The sequence below is a fragment of the Macaca thibetana genome, chromosome 4 (assembly GCF_024542745.1).
Source record: "Macaca thibetana thibetana isolate TM-01 chromosome 4, ASM2454274v1, whole genome shotgun sequence".
Taxonomy (NCBI): Eukaryota; Metazoa; Chordata; class Mammalia; order Primates; family Cercopithecidae; genus Macaca; species Macaca thibetana.
Genome location: NC_065581.1, coordinates 18,400,166 through 18,417,748, shown reverse-complemented (window position 1 = coordinate 18,417,748; position 17,583 = coordinate 18,400,166). Strand labels below are relative to the sequence as shown.

General features: G+C 41.2%; 1 protein-coding gene and 1 pseudogene across 2 annotated transcripts in view; one reads left to right on the top strand and one right to left on the bottom strand.

The window, feature by feature from the left end:
- Window positions 1–17,583, bottom strand: part of RNF144B (ring finger protein 144B) — a 185,704-nt gene that overhangs the window by 80,083 nt on the left and 88,038 nt on the right. Inside the window, exon 1 of one of the 2 annotated variants that reach the window (XM_050789559.1) lies at window positions 15,647–15,738. The exons of the other annotated variant lie outside the window; for it this stretch is intronic. The gene's annotated coding sequence lies outside the window, so the exon portion shown is untranslated. Of the gene's footprint in view, window positions 1–15,646; window positions 15,739–17,583 lie in introns of those variants that run through there. 2 annotated transcript variants of the gene reach the window in all.
- Window positions 15,993–17,361, top strand: LOC126953861 (inosine-5'-monophosphate dehydrogenase 1-like; annotated as a pseudogene).

Genomic DNA, 17,583 nt, shown 5'->3' with positions numbered 1-17,583 from the left:
ATAATCTCAGCTTCTTGGGAGGCTGAGGCAGGAGAATCACTTGAACCTAGGAGGCAGAGGTTGCAGTGAGCCGAGATTGTGCCACTGCACTCCAGCCTGGACAACAAAAGTGAAACTATGTCTCAAAAAAAAAAAAAAGAAAAATAATAAGGAAACTGATGTCCAGGGAGATTTTTAAGAGATTGGCCCAAATGAGACACAGGCCAAGCTAGAATGAAACCTAAATCTGAGTTACATGAGGAAGGTGAATGTTAATGAAAACCATCCCAAACGATGTCCAACCTTCAGGCTGAGCAATGGCTTAGCTTCTGAGGATAATCTATTTCAAGGCATTTTATTGGCATAGTGACCATTTTGGTGGACAGGAACTAGGAAAGATAAAGCATCCTCTAAGAGGTTAGTTTATTCGTTGGTGTTGACGCAAATCTCCTGAGCCTTCAACCAAAGTTCAATACAGAGTCCACTTTTCAAATTACCATTCATAAATGATAATCTCTTGTTAACAGGGTAAGGGAAGAAGCTGCTGCCAATATGAATGAGAACATAAGTTAAGCATGAATAGTGCTGCCTATTATCCCAAATATTTTGCACAACTGAGTAACATCACCACTGATTATTTTCAACCATGCAACTATGCAAATTTTTAAAAATTGCAGTCAAAATTTAATAAGACTAAATAAACATGATGAATGCTATAATATTATGTGAACAAACTCTCTCAGATCTTCCTAAGGAGTCTACAGTGTGAATGGATATCCATTCTCTGGAGCATTTATTGATCTCCTCCCAGACAAGCTGCTAGGTGCTATGACGATAATGATATTAGAGATGGTCTCCCTGTCCTCAAAGACCTCTCAACCCAGGGAAGGAGTCAGACAAGCAAATCAATTATCAGGGTACTGATAGTTGTACCCAATGTGTGAGTGACACATGATGTGTGATATGACCGACTTAAGCATGATGTGCTATTGGGAATACAGAGAAGAAGAATTTAAAGAATTCTTCTTTAAATTGAATTTAAAAGAATCAAGTCTTGATGAAAAGAATCAAGTCTTCTCTGAGAAGGTGATTGTATTAATCTGTTCTCACACTGCTATAAAGAAATAACTGAAACTGGGTAATTTATAAAGAAAAGAGGTTCAATTGGCTCATGGTTCTGCAGCTGGACAGGAAGCATGGCGGGGGAGCCCTCAAGGAGGTAAAAATCATGGTAGAAGGTGAAGGGGAAGCAGGCATGCATGTCTTATGTGACTGGAGCAGAAGCAAGGCACGGGGGGAAGGGTGGGGAAATGCCACACATGTTTAAACAACTAAGTTCTCAAGAACTTACTGTCACAAAAAACAGCACCAGGAGATGGTGCTAAACCATTTATGAGAACTCTGTCCCTATGGTCCAATTACCTCCCACCAGGCCCCACCTCCAACATCAGGGATCATAATTCGACATGAGATTTGGCTGGGGACACAGATCCAAACCATATCAGTGATTTAAATCTGAGTCTTCAAGTAGCCCAATAGGGGTGGTAGAGAAGGGTAAACCAGACTGAGCAAACAGCTAAAACAAAGGCTTAGACATAAGACTCCAGGTGAAGCTTTTCATAATTCGGATAGAGCTGATACATCCAGAATAAATGAATGAGGGTCTGAGCTAATGCAGTGACAACTGCCTTGCAAAGGAAGAGAACCAATGGAGAGAGATTTCAGAAATGGAAGTGATGGAACTTGGTATCTGATAAGATGTTATATTAGTCCATTCTCACATCGCTATAAAGAAATGCCTGAAACTGGGTAACTTATAAAGAAAAAAGATTTAATTGGCTCACAGTACTGCAGGCTTTGTAGGAAGCATGATGCTGGCATCTGCTTGGCCCTCTGGAGAGGCCTGTCACATGGTCAAAGTAGTGCAAGAGAGCGAGTTGGGGGGGCGGTGCTACACACCTTTAAATGACCAGATCTCACAGGAACTCACTCACTATCCCCAGGACAGTACCAAGAGGGATGGTGCTAAACCATTCATGAGCAATTTGCCCCCACGATGCAATCACCTCCTACCAGGCCCCACCTCCAACAATGAGGATTACATTTCAATATGAGATTTGGGCAGGGACACACATCCAAACTATATCAGATGCAGGGGGATAAGAGAAAAAGAATAGCCCCAATTGCTGGCACCACTAAGAGGGGGAATAAAAGAGAAGTGATAGTAAGGAAACCATGATAATTCAAATTAAGACCTGTACAATCAGAGATGCCTCCGGGGAATACTGGAAGAACTGACAGTAGGCTACCAACAGAGAGAGATCTAGGGTGGAGAGTCATTTGGGAATTGCCATCATTTAGGTAGTGGCCATAGACGAGATTACCAAAAGCTAAGACAACCCACATGCTATAGAGAGAAGCAGAGGCTTTGGTCCTTGGAAAACTCCACTACCCATTCATTATTATGTAACCTTAATGAAGTTATTTAATACACTCGAAACTCAGTTTTCTCATCTATAAAATAGGAATGATGACATTCATCTCACAGGCTGTTGTGAGGGTAAAAGTGGTTTTTTAAGTAGCTACCATAGTGCCTGATACACGGAGATGCCTGCACAAATCAAATCTCGATGGGCCGGGGTGGTGGTTGGGGTAGAGGCAGTTACTGGCAGCTCCTGGAATTGTGTACTGCACAACCTGCTCAGCTGTACACCATGGTCCTGGCCTGATACACATTAGGAACTCAGTCAGTGTTATTTATCTAAGAAAGGGAAAGGGGAAGGAAAAGAAAGCGTTAAAAAAGAGAACCCAAAAGAACATCAGTATTTAAAGGGTAGGTTAAAAAGGAGTCCTCAAATAAGTCTAAGAAAAAATTGCTTATTTTATACTACAAAAATAAAGGTAGGCCAGGCACAGTGGCTCACACCTGTAATCCTAGCACTTTGGGAAAATCGCATGGCCTAAGCCCAGGCGTTCAAGATTAGCCTTAGCACCTGTGATAGTGAGAGCCTATCTCTACAAACAATAAGAAATAAATTAACCAGATATGGCGGCACATACCTGTAGTCCCAGCTACCCAGGAGGCTGAGGCAGGAGGATCACTTGAGCCCAGGAGGTTGAGGCTGCTGTGAGCTGTGATCACACCACTGCACTCCAGCCTGCGCAAGAGAGTGAGACCTTGTCTCAAATAAATAAATAAATACATATATTTTTTAAAAAATAAATAAATGTAACATTTCATATTTCAAACCGAGATGTAAAATTCAGACACTACAATCTACAAAAATATTTTTTAACTTTCTGAGCAATGACATATTACAAATTGTTCACCAGAGACTGCAATCATGTTGACCTTCATCATAACAGGGAATTATTTCCTAATCTGAATTCCAGACCTTTTTTTAAAAAAGCATACAAAATTTTAACATTAATAGTAAGCCATCCAAATTGTATTAATCAGTGGCCAGGCAAGGTGACTCATGCCTGTAATCCTAGCACTCTGGGAGGCCAAGGCAAGTGAATCATGTGAGGTCAGGAGTTCAAGACTAGCCTGGCCAATGGCTCACGTCTATAATCCTAGCACTTTGGGAGGCCAAGGCAGGTGAATCATTTGAGGTCAGGCGTTCAAGACCAGCCTGGCCAACATGGTGAAACCCCATCTCTACTAAAAATACAAAAATTAGCTGGGTATGGTGGGACATGCCTGTAATCCCAGCTACTTAGGAAGCTGAGGCAGGAGAATTGTTTGAACCAGGAGGCAGAGGATGCAGTGAGCTGCAATCACGCACCACTGCACTCCAGCCTGAGCAACAAATCAAAATAAATCTAAAACATACTTGAAGTTTTCCCTGCATGTGAGGCCAAAAAATAAATATAATTTACAGATCCTATATATGTGTAAGATACTGAAATAATATATATCATACTATATAATATATAATAGGTATATAATATAAAGTGCATTATACCCCTACATAAGAATCAACAAGTAGAATTTCTTCTTTGGAAAATTATTCTCTTTAATTAATAAAGAAAAGTCTGGAGTTGTTCTTGATATTATCCTTCTATTCTACCTTAGTACCTACGTTAGAAACACATACCTTAGACTTTACATCTTCATTACATCCTGTGGTTAAAACATAATTTTTTAAAATGGTTTGTTTGGTCTCAATAAATCAGATTTAAGAATCCAACTATTGGAAAATCAGCTTCTGCAATAGATGCAAATCTCTCCCCACAGGAACAGCTATAAGACAAAGGTCATGGTGTTCTGACAGTTTGGTCATTTCTCATTTCCAAATAAATACAATTTCATTTGCATTTTTCTATTGCATCTAACGGCATGGATCTTATTCTTTCAGCATTATTGAGTGTTTTGCATCTAGAACTAAGAGAGACAATACAAAATAAGACTATTACAAAATAGTATGATAGAATCTATGCCAGAGATGTATTCAGGTAGCACGGCAGTCAAAGAACAGATACCAAACTACATAGAAAGTGAAACTGTGGGTTGGGCACAGTAGCTCATGTGTGTAATCCTAGCACTTTGGGAGGCCAAGGCGGGTGGATCACAAGGTCAGGAGATCGAGACCAGCCTGACCAACATGGTGAAACCCTGTGTCTACTAAAAATACAAAAATTAACTGGGCATGGTGGCGCATGCCTGTAATCCCAGCTACTCCAGAGGCTGAGGCAGGAGAATCACTTGAACCCAGGAGGCAGAGTTTGCAGTGAGCTGAGATCGTGCCACTGCACTCCAACCTGGTGATAGAGCAAGACTCTGTCTCAAAAAAAAAAAAAAAAAAAAAAAGTAAAACTGTGACCGGAGGACATCATCCAGTTACATACACACATATAGGACATACATCTAGTCACGTAGTATAACATAAGTTTCACAAAACTTGAGACATGTCATCTTGGTTCTATTTCATACTTAACAAGAAGCATCACAATGCCTTACAGAGCAAGTCAAAACCAACTAGGACCCAACAAGAAAAAACAGAATCATCTCCAACTGCCATTGCCATTATTCCACATGAGAGCCCATAATGACTATGGACAGAGAGCTGAATGAGAGAGCAAGACTCCACAGGACTGTGTTGTCCAGGACTGTCATATCCTATATGACACCACTAGCAAGTTACAGTTAAGGACCAATGAGATCGCGGAGTTCAGCACCTCACTCTCTCCAGAAAAAAAATGACTCTGCACTAGCCCTGAATTAAAATTCTCCACTAGAGAGTCATATGAAATTGTCTTGATAATCCTTATGTTTGCAAGGTTTATGGTAATCCTGCTATTACTGTCACCTCCAAATTCCTGCATAAGACAATCAATTTTGGGGGGAAAAAAATCCCCAATGTTCCCATAGTCATCACCACAGCCAATGTATTAACTAGTTTACAGGAAATGAAGCACTTGGTATGTGCATCTGCATCCAACATTGACACAGAGGACTGCCCTGAATTAAGATTCAAATTACTTCTTGGCTTAACAGATGGGGAACTCAATTCTTGGAATTCAGACTCCACCCTACAGACACCAAATTACTCACAGATAGGAATATTATAGATGTTAACTTTCCAGCAGGACTTTATTTTGAAAGGCACCTTAAAAACTTGTTTTCTCTATGACAGAAATGTCACGTCCTTCTTTTCCCCACCTTCTCCTTTCCCCATCTCCTCCCTCTTCCCACAAAATAGTGAATCACCAAGTCCCCAGTGAAACCAGGAAACCAGACGGAGTTAACAAACACTACCATCTGCAACAGATCAAAGAAACAAAAGTGAAGACATGGAAGCCAGGGATGCATGCAGTATGGAGAGGAGCAGAGAACCACTGCGTGGGGCAATAAATGCAGGTGCTTCAAGGATGAGGGACCCTGTCCTGGATCCTACAGGAGAAACAATATCCCCTATGCTGGCAAAGTCTATTTCCCTTCTACAGTTACTACTGGGCACCTGCAGCCCTCCATACCCTCCATACCCATACCTTAAGAATATGTCTCAAGGGGGTTGGCTGTTGTTTTAATACATCTCCCCAAAGCGCATGTCACAGGACAGCCCTCGAGAAACATCTCATGGCCTTAGCTAGTGCAGTAACAACCACAGACTCTGTGTGCCACCATGTTTACATCTCCAACAAAATGGAACCTCAGAGAGGTCCTTCTTATACATCAGCAGTCCTAAGATAGATCTTTCTCATTCTCCTGGAGAGGAGTCACATTCAGATTAAACACATGACCATGGGTTTAAATAAGCAATCATCAGTCACGTGACGTGTCTTTGCAAAGCGCCTTTTTCCAAGGGTCTCAGAAATAACTTTTAAATTCTTATTACGCTTGATCAACAAAACTATGCTAATCTCAGGAAAGTCACCATGTCCCTAGATGCAAAGAATTATCTCGGAAGGCCAAAAGTGAAGAAAACACCTTCTTGCCCAGGGTCATCTCCACTCCAATGCACAGTCTTTTCCTCCCTCCTCCAACACAGCTTCCGGTATTCCTCTTCTGTGGCACTTATAAAGCACTCTCATTGTTTACATGCCCATCTCCTTCAATAGTCCTGCAAGAAGAGTGTCATCATATATATATATATATATTTTTTTTTACTTTCTATTCACATCAGCTCCTCACTCACCTCTTTTCCTAGAGAGTCTTCTGACCATTTGCATTTTTCTCTGTGCTCCTTCATCAGACTACGTATGGTGTACACAAACACACACACACACACCCCCCTATCATATTAATTCTGTGAATCATCTATTTATTCCCTTTATCCATTTTGCTTTAGTATAGCTTATATTTTTTCCTGTCAATGTATAAGAGCTCTTTGTAAATTATCGTTAATAGTACTTTTCCTGCAGTATATTTTACAAATACTTTTTCCAGACAGAGCTGATGTCTATTGATTAAACATTACTGCTGCCACACAATGGGTTCTGACTGCATATGTCTGATATTTATTCCTTTTCTTATATAGTTTCTGGGGTTTCCATCCTTAAAAAGTTTCCTAAGCTTTAGCTTGTACATGTGTGTTTTTCTGGATTTTCCTGTGAAATGGTAATTTGTTAAATTTGTTTTTCATCCATCAGGGAATTAACTTTATATCATTTATGATGAGTCCTGTTGTATTTTAACCAGATAGAGAACTACCTATGCCAGAATAATTTGTTAACTCACAATTTTTCCACTGAATTGGACTATAATATGTTTCAAATATTATCTGTATTCTGATTTATCTATTCTGAAGTATCTATATTTGAATCTATTCTGTTCTAATGTTTGTGTATTGCTAGGCCAATACTATCTTAATTACAGTGACTTTATAGCATTCTTATTTTTCATACTTTTCTTGAATAGGGCATTTGGCAATATAAAGCTATATAGTCATTTTATATAATTTTTGAACACTAAGTTGCTATTCTATTCTGAATTGCAAGAACTTTATATATTATGTTTATTTTTAGAGTTTTATCATATCATTTAAGGGAACACATATCCCCATTTCTTAGTGCTTACTGGTAAAATAGAAGATTTCAGTTCATATATTTATCTTGCATCCAGCCATTTTCCCAAATATTTTACTAATTCTACTAGAGTGGCTTTTTAAATTTAGTCTTATGTTTGGTGGTGTGTGCACAATCATGTCAGAAACAACAAAAAAGATGCTTTTATTTTTTATTTTCCAGTAAATATATCAAAAACACAACTTCTTGTCTTGTTGCATTTGTTAGAACACAAAAGGTAATGATAAATAAAAAAATTGATCACAGGCTTTCCTATCTAGATTTTTATGTAATTAATAGTTCATCATTTATAATGAAGTTTGCTAGTTTTTTCACAAACAGTCTTTATTACGTTTAAGTAATTTCCTTCTATTCCTCCTTAAGAGTTTTATTAGGAATAGTACTTTATTAGGAATAGAACTTCATCAGATGGCTTTCAGAGACTTGATATAATCATATGTCACTCATCTTTTATAGTTTTTATATAATGGACTAAGTGGCTGGATTTTCTGATATGAAACCAAATTCATAATCCTAGAATAATACTTTCTTGATCATATTGTATTATCCTATACTGGTATTCAAGATATGCTCGCTGCATAAAGTGAATTGGGGAAATACTTATTTTTTTCTATAATCTGGGATAGATTAAATAACATTGTAATTATCTGACTTTTAAAGACAGAATGACCATAAATTTCTCATTCAAACCAGGACACTTTAACAATGAAAGATGATGCTAATAAATAATGGAAATGATGGAACTTTTAAAATATACACGAACTGACAAAATAATTAGTTTTACTGTATTGGTGGACTAATAAAATAGTTCAAAAATGATCTTCAAAAATAAAACTTTTCTTAAACTTTTTTTTTAAGAGATGGGGTCTCATTCTGTTGCCCAGTCTGAAGTGCAGTGGTGGAATCACATCTTACTGCGGCCTTGAACAATTCTCCAGCCTTAGGACTACAGGCACATGTCACCATGCCCAGCTAATTTTTTAAATTTTTTGTAGAGATGGGGTCCCACTGTATTACTGAGGCTGGTCTCAAGAAATAGTCCCACCACAACCTCCCAAAGCACTGGGATTACAGACATGAGCCACCACACCCAACCTAAAATATTTTTATATTGATTAATGTTTATATTGAATTACAGTTGACCCTGAACAACACAGGTTTGAGCTGCACGGGTCCATTTATGTGTGGATTTTCTTCCACCTCTGCCACCCCTGAGACAGCAAGACCAATCCGTTGCTCCTCAACCTACTCAACATGAAGACCACAAGAATGAAGACCTTTATGATGATCCACTTCCACTTAATCAATAGTAAATATGTGTTTGTCTTCCTATTTGGAATGTAGCATCCTACGATCCTTCAATTCCTTAATCTTCCATCGGCACTCCAATCCCCAAATCTGGGTCATTTCATTATTCCCATTCTCTGCTCATCTTGCTCCTTTTTCTTTGAGACACGGTCTCATTCTGTCACCCAGACTCGAATGCAGTGGTATCATCTCAGCTCACTGTAGCCTCAAATTCCCAGGCTCAAGCGCTCCTCCTGCGTCAGCCTCCCTAGTAGCTTGGACCCCAAGTCCCACCAGGTACCACTATGCCTAGCTAATTTTTTTTTAATTGTTATTTGAAGAGACAGAGGTCTCCCTATGTTGCCCAGGCTGGTCTCAAACTTCTGGCCTCAAGTGATCCTCCTGCCTTGGCCTCCCAAAGTACTAGGATTACGGGCATGAGCCACTGTGCCTGCCTGAAATATTTTTAATACAGAATCCCAGGCCCCACTTCAGACCCACTGAATCAAAATCTCTGGGAGATGTTGATATCTAAAGCTTCCTAGGAAGTTTTGTGATGAAGCCAATCCATAGATTGACATTAAGCTTCCATGGGGATACCCTACTGACTGTGCTTTTTTTCAGGACACAATGAAAGGGATTTCTTCACTGAGGGGAAATCTAGGTTGGAAGGCCTGCCTTTACAGTGTGTTCCAATTGTTTCTTTGTCCTCGACTTGAACCTGAAGCCTGTCAGTGTTGCTTATGCTCCATTTTTGTCCCACTTTGGCACTCAGGGCTCAACAATTTCATGCACTTGGAGAGGAGTCCCCTCTTCAAGGGTTCCCACCAGACAGTCCAGAAATGACCACAATGGATGCACGTGTGAATCCTGCTCATGGCACCTCTGCCGACATGAAGCACACACCATTTCTTAATTTCCCCACTAATATGATCGGGCTACTGCTCTTTATCCTCCACAGCCCTCCTGCTTCATTTATAATGGCTTTATGTTAGCCAAAATAAATGTTTCTTTACTTCTGCCCTTACAGCAAAAGTCAAAGCCAGAGGAACATGCATCTTTGCTGGACTGAATACTTCAATACATTTGTTGCTGCAGTTGGCCTCAGTGAACTCTATCACAGACAGCACCATATGTCACTGATTTTGAAACATCTCTATGATCAGTGAAAAGATCTAGCATTACTTCTAGTGATGGCAAAATCCAAATAGCCAGTTCCAGTAACATCCCTGAGTATAAGTCATATGTCTCATCGATTGATTTACCATAAATCTCCCCCACACATATCTTGATTTAAAAAAAAAAAAAAAAACACTTTGGGAGGCCGAGGCAAGTGGATCATCAGGTCAGGAATTCAAGACCAGCCTGGCCAAGATGGTGAAACCCCGTCTCTACTAAAAATACAAAAATTAGCCAGTTGTGGTGGGGGGCACTTATAATTCCAGCTACTTCGGAGGCTGAGGCAAAGAATTGCTTAAACCTGGGAGGCAGAGGTTGCAGTGAGCCAAGATGGCGCCACTGCACTCCAGCCTGGGTGACAGAAAAAAAAAAAAATTTCCAGGCCAGGTATGGTGGCTCACACCTGTAATCCCAGCTCTTTGGTAGACCAAAGTGGGGGAACTGGTTGAGTCCAGGAGTTCAATGCCAACCTGGGCAACATAGTAAGACCTCGGCACTATAGAAAAAAAAAAACCAAAAATGCCTTTTCTGCTAATGGAGCAAACCACTTTAACAGCTAATACTTCACTTTTTATATATGCATAAGAAAACTTAAAATCGAAAATGGCGAAAATCTATTTAGAAAAGTCATTTGATTTAAATGAAAAGTCATGCTTCACAGAATGAAATAAAATGGCACCTCCTGCAGCCAGCATGTGTTAAATCTTTGTCTTTGAGCAAAGTATTCTTAAAAACAATGACAAACTTTTGAAGTAGATACTGAGGCAGCTTCAGAAGATTTGTGAATTACACATTCATCACCAACATCCTTGAGAAACAGAAATTTGCTACTTAATTTTATTAAACTTTCCCTTTTTTAGCTCATTTCCTGACAAAAGGGATTATTCCAAAATAAATGTTAAAACAACAGTTACAGATTTACACCATACAAAAATGGCAAAACCATACCAAGAGCATTCAGACCTCACATACTTCCAACTGACCCACCAAGTCAGCCTGGCCGCTTCCAGCTTTCTGCAGGTCCCTGTGGGGACCATGGCACAACTGACTGGCACACCAAGTAGCTCACAGAGGTGGCAGCATCAGATACTTCTCCCAGCACCATCTAGACTGGAAGGAGTTGGCTGTCCTTAGCCAGCAGGGTAGGAACATATTTCATTTTATCAGCCAGTTCTTGGCATGCTGTTCTTTAAAGGGAGGTGTAAGTTAACTTGCATTGAAAGAGAAATGGGGGGAAAGCAGGGTTATATGCATCACACCTTTCAAATTTAAACACGAGTAAAATTACTCTTCACAACACAAGCACCTTACACACCACTAGAAGAGACCACAGCAAAACCCAGTATACAAAGTGGAGGGCCACCATCCCATCTTATTTTAATGTCTTGTTAGCATAATACTTCCTTAAAAATAAGAAACTCAGAGCAAATATCAAATGGGACTTCTACGGTAATTGATGTTTTTGAGTCTTCTACTTGAATCAATTCTGGTCATTTGTATTTTGCTTATGAGTTATCCGCTTCTTCCCTATTTTCATATTAGTTTCCATAGAGTTTTGCTCCTAGTGTGCAAGTGTATATATATATATGTTTTGTTTTGTTTTTTGAGATGGAGCCTCACTCTGTCGCCCAGGCTGGAGTGCAGCGGCGCGATCTTGGCTCACCACAAGCTCCACCTCCTAGGTTCACACCATTCTCCCACCTCAGCCTCCCGAGTAGCTGGGACTACAGGCACCCGCCACCACGCCCGGCTAATTTTGTTTTTGTGTTTTTTTAGTAGAGAAGGGGTTTCACCATGTTAGCCAGGAGTGTCCGTGTATAATTCTTTCTATCTTTCATGCATCTGTAATGTATTTGTTTCCTTGTTCCTAATCTTGTTATACTCTTGCTCTTTTTCCAGTATTTTGTCTCATTTAGCCTTCCTACATTTTTTCCTTATTCCATTAACTCTCACTTGTAACTTTATCAGCCCCTCTTCCTACCTTGTGTGTACGATGTTTGTTTGGTTTATGAGGGGTTGGAGGCAGGTAGGTGTTCTGCTGTCCTCTTCTTCATGAATAATAAAGATATTTACTGTTATAAATTTTTTTCTAAGTAAAGTTTTGAGTGTATGCTATGCCTTAAAGATTTGGGTATAAAGTATACTTTTTTATTCCTTTCCAAAGAACCTTTTGCTTCTCTTTTATTTTCTCTTTGATCAAAGGTTTATCTGGGAGAGTGTTTCTTAGTTTCCAAGTAGTTATTTTCTGGTCATATGTTTAGTATTGGTTTCTAATTTAACTGGGTTGTGGTGAAGAAATGTGATCTACAAAATCCCTACTTTTATATTTGTTATGGTTTTACTTTATTTTGGCCAAGTAGGTTAATAAGTCTATTTTTCTAGTTATTGGGGCTTGGAAAATTACACATATCCAAAGAAATGCTCCCTGAAAAGCCTCATGGTGATGTGGCCAGGGAACCTGCCCTGCCCCCTAAACATTAAATCACAGTAACAATTGCCCCTGTTTCATTGCCCCATTGCAAAATGCATTCTAACTTGCAAATCTGGAACCATTATACCGCTAAGTAGAAAACAAGGCAATTAATTATTTTTAATAGTCAGTTAATTATTTTTAATAGCCTGATGATTGTATCATCTTGGAATTTAATTAAAACAAACCAAAGGCATGCAATACTCCTGAGTTATGCCCAGCAATAACTTGGTTTAAGTTTTCATTTTCCAACCTGGCATCTCAATTCCTACTCAGTATTAGTAGCTCAGGCAAACCTGCTGCCCACCCACAAATCCAAAACAAAACCATCTATCTCATACCTCAGAAAGGCCTCAACATGATTCACTGAACCCTTGAGATGAAAGAGATCAGAACTAATTCTTTTTTCTCAGCTCACTGCAACCTTCGCCTCCTGGGTTCAAGTGATTCTCCTGCCTCAGCCTCCCGAGGAGCTAGGATTACAGGTGTCTGCCACCATGCCTGGCTAATTTTTTGTAATTTTAGTAGAGATGGGGTTTCACCATGTTGGTCAGGCTGGTATCAAACTCCTGACCTCAGTTGATCCACCCACCTCGGCCTCCCAAAGTGCTGGGATTACAGGCATGGGCTACCGTGCCTGGCCAGAACTATTTCAAATACAAGTAATCCTGAAATATTTAGTCCCACTGAGGTTTGAAGATTCTGTACTCAGATCAGTCTTGGTGATACAGGACTCATACAATGAACACACTTAAGAGCGGAAATCTTGTTTAAAATCACCAAGGAAATTCCAAACTTCTACAAAAGAATTAGCGGATATTTTAGCAAGGGTACACTTGGAGGCAGGATGTTATTTCTTCTGAAAGTTCATAATGATAAAGTGGAAGCTTCCTCAGCTGTCTGGGAGTTTGAGGAAAAAAACGTATTATATTATTGAATACCTATTGTGCCAGGCATGGTACTTGGTACTAAGCATTCTACATGCATTATTTCCTTTATGTTTACAAAAGTAGTCATTATTTAAAAAAAAAAAAAAAAGGCTTATCTACTTATAAACTGCTGATAAGTATCACATTTTTAAATGGTTAGTAACTGATACAACAGGAAAGCCTCACTGGGGCATAGTATTAGCTATAAAGTTGTCCCACAAAATGGGACATTCACTATTTAACCATTTAGGGTTAAATTGAGACTCCTAAATTGCCTCTACATCAGGAAAAATTACCTTAAAATTTCTATGGTTTCAGTTTGTGATTTCAGCAAACATTTGTTTCAAACACAAACTGTTATACCCACCCATTTACTTTTTTTTTCTTTATAGAGACAGGAATATCATTATGTTGCCTAGTTTGGTCTCAGACTCCTGACCTCAAGTGATCCTCCTGCCTTGACCTCCCAAAAGTGCTAGGATTGCAGGTGTGAGCCACCATGTCCAGCCCATTTACTCTGAGGTAATTGTTACATAGTGAACAAAATATTCAAGCTCTTCTAATCAAATGAGCTCATGAAATCTAATCCCACACCTGACTTTTATTTATACTATTGACCTGAGCACCACAGAGGCAATTCTAACTACTCACCTAAACGATTTTTTAATTGGCACAAAGTTCAAATATACAACCTGCCTTTCATTTTAGATTCATCTTCTTTTCATCCATCTTCACTTTGCATCTCAGTTTCAGCCATGCTAAATATTTCTAAGTACTCTAAATTTCACATTCACAGATTCCTTGGTTCTCCATTTACCAAGGCCATTCTTCCCTACCTTTTCCACCTGACCAATAGCTCTTCATTCCACACACACACACAGAAAAAAATGTCACTCAAGGTCTATCTTTTCTGTAATCTCCCTCCTACTCACCTTTCCCCATCATATAGTTAGACACCCTCTTCTAGGCTTCCTCTCTTCTGTAATGCTCTTACTTTCATTGCTCTATTCAACAAACACTTCTAAAGCTTCTATTATCTACAGGTTCTTTATTAGGTGCTGGGAATACAAAGATAAATAAAACATAAGACTTCAAGTGGTGTCAAAAAAGACAATTAGGCTTGTCAGCTGGTCAGAGTAGCACCGGGTTTCAGGAAAGCACTCAGCATTTTGAGCCCAGCCCTGTAAGACCTGGAGAATTTCGTGGGTAGAAATGTGGGAAGACAATGGAGAGAAGGAGGAAGAAGGGCCTTCTGGGCAAAAGGAATTACATGAGCAAAGTCAGAGAGGTGGGTAAGAGGTAAGCTTTGTTGATGGCAGAAAACAAGTTTCTCCATCCCAGGCATTTCATTTAAAAAACAAACAAAAAAACTTGAAAACTCAGGAGGCTGAGGCAGGAGGATTGCTTGAGGCCAGGAGTTCAAGACCAGCTTGGGCAACATAGTGAGACCCCAGGTCTTAAAAAATATTTTTTTAAAAAACTTTAAAACTACTTACTTATAAACGTTGTCAAGCTATAATAAAAGCAAAAGATAATCATGGAAAGTAAACCCTAGTTTTATTCCTAATTGTTTGTTAATTTCTGGTGCTTTCTTAAACCTAAAGAAGGCTCATTAATTATCACTTATGTGTTAACAACACCTAATTTTCTAATTTTATCAAAAGACAAAAGAAGTATTTTATACTCCTCTGATAAGCACTGTGAATAAAGATAAGTAGTTCAGTCATAACTAGTTCACCCTCACCTCCCCATGTAAGAGGGAGAACAAATCAAAACAAATAAGAGAAACTTTGGTGCAAGGCTCCCAGACCACTCTAGCAGGATGAGGGGGTCCTTGCCCAGTATCTGTCTTCCTTTCGTAGGACCTAATGCATACACAGGCTGAAGCTCTCATTCTCAGCGGTTATGTTGAAAATAACCAATCCAAAATCCTCTTTTGACGGAAGTAATCCACGAACCGACCAACAGAGACAAAACTTTTGGGAGTGAACAACGTTACTACATAGGGTTACTTAATCCTTAAAAATATCTTCCAGTCTTTTCAATCTGCAATTTTTACACACACTTCTACAGGACCTTGGACAATATATATGTTGCAGCACATACCTGAGGGTATCAAAATTGGAGAGAGATAAGGAAGCAGAAATCAGATACCATCATGCCCAAAAGAATGCAGTAAACTTGGATGGCCACCTGCCCAGTTCATTATTATCTCAACAGTTCAGATGGCTTATGGTGTTCCTTTGATATTACATCAGTTTATGCCTCTTACCAGAAAGTGTGCCGGCAATAAATAACCCCAAGTGAGCAGGATGAGGCATTGTGATCCACAGCATGTCCTGAATTAGAATATATTTTATATTGTATTTTTAAAATGGCGGCATTAGCAGCAGCAGCGGCGGCGGCTGCGCGGGTGTCTACGTGGGCTCGCGGGGTCTCGCGGCAGCGTGGTGGACTATCTGATCAGCTGAGGCACCTGCTACGTGCCTGAGGACGGGCGCACCCTGCAGCAGCTCTTCACCAGCGCTGAGGGCCTCGCCTACAACGATGTCCTGATTCTCCCAGGATTCATAGACTTCACAGCTGATGAGGTAGACCTGACCTCAGTCCTGACCTGGAAGATCACACTGAAGATGCCTCTGATCTCCTCCCCCATGGACACTGTGACAGAGGCCGACATGGCCATTGCGATGGCTCTAATGGGAGAGGTTGGTCTCATTCACCACAGCCGCACCCCAGAGTTCCCGGCCAAGCAGTGTGGAAAGTCAAGAAGTTTGAACAGGGGGACTTCATCACCGACCCCGTGGTGCTGAGCCCCTCGCACACCATGGGTGATGTGCTGGAGGCCAACATGTGGCATGGCTTCTCTGGCATCCCGATCACTGAGACGGGCATCATGGGCAGCAAGTTGGTGGGCATCGTCACCTCCTGAGACATCAACTTTCTTGCTGAGAAGGACCACAGCACCCTCCTCAGTGAGGTGATGACACCAAGGATCGAGCTGGTGGTGGCTCCAGCAGGCCTGAGGTTGAAAGAGGCAAATGAGATCTTGCAGCTTAGCAAGAAAGGGAAGCTGCTTATCTCCAATGATCGCAATGAACTGGTGGCCATCATCGCCCGCTCCGACCTGAAGAAGAACTGAGCCCTTTGACCTCCAAGGATTCCCACCAGCAGCTGCTGTGGGGGGCAGCTGTGGGCACCCATAAGGATGGCAAATACCACCTGGACCTGCTCACCCAGGTGGGCATTGACGTTATAATCTTGGACTCATCCCAAGGGAACTTGGTGTATCAGATTGCCATAGTGCATTACATCAAACAGAAGTACCCCAATCTCCAGGTGATTGGGGGGAACGTGGTGACAGCAGCCCAGGGCAAGAAACTGATTGATGCTGGTGTGGATAGGCTGCACGTGGGGATGGGCTGCGGCTCCATCTACATCACCCAGGAAGTGATGGCCTGCGGTCAGCCCCAGGGCACTGCTGTATACAAGGTGGTCGAGTATGCCCGGCACTTTGGTGTGCCCATCATAGCCGGATGGCGGTATCCAGACCGTGGAGCATGTGGTCAAGGCCCTGGAACTTGGAGCCTCCACAGTGATGATGGGCTCCCTGCTGGCTGCCACCATGGAGGCCCCCTGCGAGTACTTCTCAGACGGGGTGTGGCTTAAGAAGTACCGGGGCATGGGCTCACCGGATGCCATGGAGAAAAGCAGCAGCAGCCAGAAACCATACGTCAGCGAGGGGGATAAGGTGAAGATCGTGCAGGGTGTCTCATGTTCCATCCAAGACAAAGATTCCAATCAGAAGTTCATGCCCTACCTCATAGCGGGCATCCAGCACAGCTGCCAGGATATCAGGGCCACAGTCTGTCTGTCCTTTGGTCCATGATGTACTCAGGAGAGCTCGAGTTTGAGAAGCAGACCCTGTCGGCCCAGATCGAGGATGGCATCCATGGCCTGCACTCTTACGTGAAGCGGCTGTACTGAAGACGGTGGAGGCCGAGGTGATGGACAGGGCACACCCCAATGTCCCCCTTCAGGCACAGCCTCCCTCCATAACTGAGTGGTCCACAGATTTGCACTATAGGTTCCCCAGCTACTTTCCAGGGAGAGACGAGGGGAGGTCCTGAGGGTTCTGCAGCCCCTCCCTGGGCATCCTCTGCTGAGTCAGGACTGCTCCCTGGGCCAGGCTGCCCTGGGAGCCCCCCC